General features: G+C 42.9%; 1 pseudogene; it reads left to right on the forward strand.

The window, feature by feature from the left end:
• The first annotated feature begins 1,094 nt into the window (after positions 1-1,094).
• Positions 1,095-4,577, forward strand: part of LOC110024742 — a 28,978-nt pseudogene continuing 25,495 nt past the window's right edge.

Raw genomic sequence — 4,577 nt, forward strand, 5'->3', positions numbered from 1 at the left:
TCGGTGGTTGGACTTGTGTGTGTATGTTGGTGGTTGAACTAGGGTGTGTCTGCTGTGTGGTTGGACTTGGGTGTGTGTGTTGCTAGTTGTGTTTTGCGTGTGTGGTTGGACTTGGGTGTGTCTGCTGGTGATTGAACTTGGGTGTGTGTGTGCTGGATGTGGTTTGTATGTGTGGTTGGACTTGGGTGTGGCTTCTCGTGGTTGAACTTGGGTGTGTGTGTGATGGATTTGGTTTGTATGTATGTTTGGACTTGGGTGTGTTTGCTGGTGGTTGGACTTAGGTGTGTTTGTTGGTGGTTGGGTGTGTGTGTGTTGGTTGTAGTTTGTTTGTTTTTAAGGCCTTGGGTGTGTCTGCTGGTGGTTGGACTTGGGTGTGTTAGCTATGTGGTCAAACTTTGGTGTGTGTGTGCTGGTTGTGGTTTGTGTGTGTGGTTGGACTTGAGTGTGTCTGTTGGTAGTTGAACTTAGGTGTGTGTGTGTGATGGTTGTGGTTTATTTGTGTGGTTGGACTTGGGTGTGTTTGCTGGTGGTTGGACTTGAGTGTGTGTGTGTTGGTTGTGGTGTGCGTGTGTCTGCTGGTGGTTGAAATTGGGTGTGTCTTCTTGTGGTTAAATTAAAGTTGGGTGTGTGTTTGATGGTTGTGGTTTGTTTGTCTGGCTTGGCTTAGGTGTGTTTCTTGGTGGTTGGGCTTGGTTGTGTGTATGTGTGGTTAGACTTAAGTGTGTCTACTGGTGGTATTTTGTAATTTTTTGGCCCGATCTTGTTTTTTTCTACTACATGTTTCATGAGGTGTTAAGCTTATACTATTTTTTTGTTTTATTGCCTTTATGATTTATTTCTTGATCCATTTATTTTATTAGTAACGTAATGGTTAAGACCAAAGAAGTGGTTACACCAACAATATGGGAAAAGGAAATCACAATCATGTTTTGCAATCTCTGTATTAAGGAGATCGAGCTTAAAAATAGACCCACCACATACTTTAACAAAGAAGAGTGGCAGAATATTGCGAAAAAGTTTCTTGAAATGATAAGGGACTACAATAGGTTAAAATTTAAGAGCAAGTGAGACTAGTTGAAGAAGAACTGGAAGTTATGGAAGGAACTGAAACAGGGATCTACGGGCTTGGGTTGGGATCCGATCAAGCGCCATTGATGCTTCAGAGGATTCTTAGATTGTACAGTTGGAGGTAATAAGTAAACCCCTAAATATTTGTTATTTCATTCATGTGCTTTAACTAAAATACTTTCTCATATTTTTCAGGCAGTGCCAGCTGCCGCAAAATTCTAGGTAAGTGGCATTCAGCTAGACTTGGAGGAGAAGTTGGACCTCATGTTTAGTGTAGTTTTGACAGGCATGCATGCGTTCACCCCAAGTGAGCATGGGTTTGCAAGCATGTCAAATGACATGGGGGCCGAGCAGGTAGGTGGGCAGGTGAAGGCCCCAGCCAAAACCAGAGGGAGTTAGAGTCCACAGGTCAATCAAAGCGGTCTAGGGCGGAGACAAGGAAAAATGAAGGAGCCTCTTCTGTCATAAGCTCCAAAAATAAACTGATAGAAGTATGCAAAGGTCAACCCGGTCCTTTAAACGACACCACCGTAAAAGACTTTCTTCGAGTTCTGGATACATATCCTGAAGTTAGGGTGGATACAACGTTCTATCTGAAGTCCTTGAGGTTACTGGAGGACCTGAACCAAAGACAGATATTCATGAAGATGCCCCTCGAACTTCGTGGCTAATATTTATGTTTTTTTTAATGAACAATTGATTTTGTGGATTTATTATTTGTTTGCTTATTATTTTTCATTTTAGGGTAGGATTATTTGATTTAGATATTTTATTTTTCTTGCACGAACAATCAATATGCTGCTTTGTAATTATTTCTGTTAAGTAATAATTAATTTTTAGTTTTTAGATGTTCTTTTACATGTTGTTTGATTATAACATTTTTCTAGAATAGATTGACAATGATTGTGCTATATAAGAATAATTACGACAGATGCAATTATCATGTACAATTACTAATGCTCCATTATAGATTGAATGCCATGCATGAAATCGAGCCATATTAATGATAAATGAGTTGTTCAGCTGTTACAAGGACACCCCACAAAGTTCAATAACATGTTTCAGATAACACTACCCATATTTTTTTATCTCCTGGATGAACTACATAGCCATCATGGGTTCCACGTTTCCTTCAGAATGATTACAAAAGAGGTGTTAGCAAGAACCTTTTATATTCTATCACACAATGAATCAATGACTAATGAATTGTCCTTTTAATTATTCAAAATAGTTGAGCTCCAGGATTTCAGGGACCTCCCGACGAGTGCTCTGGCTATGCAGACTACAACCTTCCTTATTGACGTCATGTCGGGCACATAGCTACGGGTGAAAGTCCTACAAGCACTCGATGTGGATAAATGGTCCAGAGAAGTGTGACTTCTTTCGGTGGACAGACATTTCAGCGAATTCCACTGCTGATTGATTGTGACCAGGGTTGGATGGCATCCCTGAAGGACGACGTAACTCGGGACATATGCCGTCTCGATTTTAAAATTAATATTATCTTTTTTTGTTTAATGTAATTTTAATATTTTTTCTTATTTTTAATACACATACTCACTTTTATGTGTGACATGTATCTTATTTTTTTTAATATTTTGAAGTGATTTTTTGCTTCTCAAATATCAAATATATTTCTATAACAAATATATTGCAAATAAAATTACAACACGGGAAGTAGAATAATCATTTATCCACAATTAACTACAAATCAGTTGTTTTTTAATATCACAAACCAAACAACCAACCCATTTATTCGAATCAAGTGATGATCAGCAACTTATCAATAGATTGTTAATAAACTGCAGCCGTCCCATATAGGAGCGCATTTTCTGTCTGGACTCCTAACGTAGCTCTACGTGCGGCATAGGTTATTCTTGAATTATTTTCTGGTTATTTTTGAGCTATTTTCAATAATCATGAAATAACCCAGAAATAACCCGCGGTTTTTATTTTCGGGTTATTTCTGGGTTATTTCGTTATTATTGAAAATAACCTAGAAATAATCTGAAAATAACTCAGAAATAATTTTGGTCGCACGTAGAGCTACGTCAGGAGTCCGCACAGAAAAATTTTTGCCCATGTAGACCTTAAAATTCTTGTTTATATATATATATATATATATATATATACACGTAATAGTCCTTTATCTTCTCCACCGTCGAATGTTCAATACCCCGGGAACCACAAACGGTTAACAACACAAGTGCCATGAAGAAGCGAAGTCCACATTCTCACTCTCACCCCTCAGCTCCACAGAATCGCACGGCAACTTTCCCTAGCGGCTATCGGAGTTGCAGTCCTCATCATCCTGCTGGTCAACGCCTGCCGTCCCTCCAAGTCCACCTTCCACTCCCTCTTCCTCCACCTCGCCTCCAACGACACCGCTGCCCGCCACCTCCTCGCCCTCACCCGTCGTCCCCACGCCGCCGGCTCCGATGCCAACGCCGCTGCCGCATCTTACGTCCTCGAAACCTTCTCTTCCGCGTCCATCCCCGCTCACATCGTCCCCTACGATGTTCTTCTATCCTACCCTGTTCATCGCTACCTTTCCCTCTCCTCAGAGCCTACATCCCCTTCCGTCTCCTTTGAACTCATCCAGGAAATCTACCCCGGCGATCCCTACGATGTCGCGGCCGGGTTTCTTCCGCCGTTCCACGCCTCCGCTCGCTCCGGCCCCGCCGCCGGTCAAGTTGTCTACGCTAACTACGGCCGTGCTGAGGATTTTGCTAAGCTTAGGGCTGCTGGAGTGGATGTAACAGGGAGCGTGGTACTCGCGCGGTATGGCGAGATTTATCGCGGCGACATCGTTAGGAACGCTCAGCTCGCCGGTGCTATAGCTGTAATTGTTTTCACTGACACGAAGGACTACGGTGGCCGTGAACGCGGAAAGTGGTTCCCGAATGATCGGTGGATGCCGCCGAGCGGTGTGCAGGTTGGAAGTGTATTTTGGGAAGTGTACTCCGAGGTCTTGGTGATCCGACGACGCCGGGGTGGGCTAGCGTCAGTGATTGCGAGCGGGTGAGCGTCGAAGAGGTGGTAGCCAGAGGACTCATGCCGGGTATCCCGTCGCTGCCGGTTTCGTCTAGAGATGGTGAAGCGATTCTGAGGACGATTGGAGGAGAGATAGCGGCTGGCGATTGGCAAGGAGAAGAAGGAGCACCCGTTTACCGGCTTGGCCCGGGGCCCGGGTTCGTCAATCTGACATACCTGGTGAGCTTCGAATTCCATCGAGTTGTAATGGATAGGGTTTATGATGTGCGGTGAGGGGTTTGCTCTTTTATTTTCAAGATATCTGCATTCTGTTTAGATTTGAGAGATATTTTGTCTTGTTGCAGTGTGTTGAGTAATTAGGGGAAATAAACGCAAGAATCATCGTACACAAGAAAATAACACACGGATTTAACGAGTTTCAGCAATTTGCCGAAGTCCTCGGGAGTAAGAGCTGCAGCATTCTGATTTCTTGAAAAAACAGTACATCCTGGTTAGGGTTACAAATATATATATAT

Source organism: Phalaenopsis equestris, unplaced genomic scaffold (genome assembly GCF_001263595.1).
Source record: "Phalaenopsis equestris unplaced genomic scaffold, ASM126359v1 Scaffold000272, whole genome shotgun sequence".
Classification (NCBI taxonomy): Eukaryota; Viridiplantae; Streptophyta; class Magnoliopsida; order Asparagales; family Orchidaceae; genus Phalaenopsis; species Phalaenopsis equestris.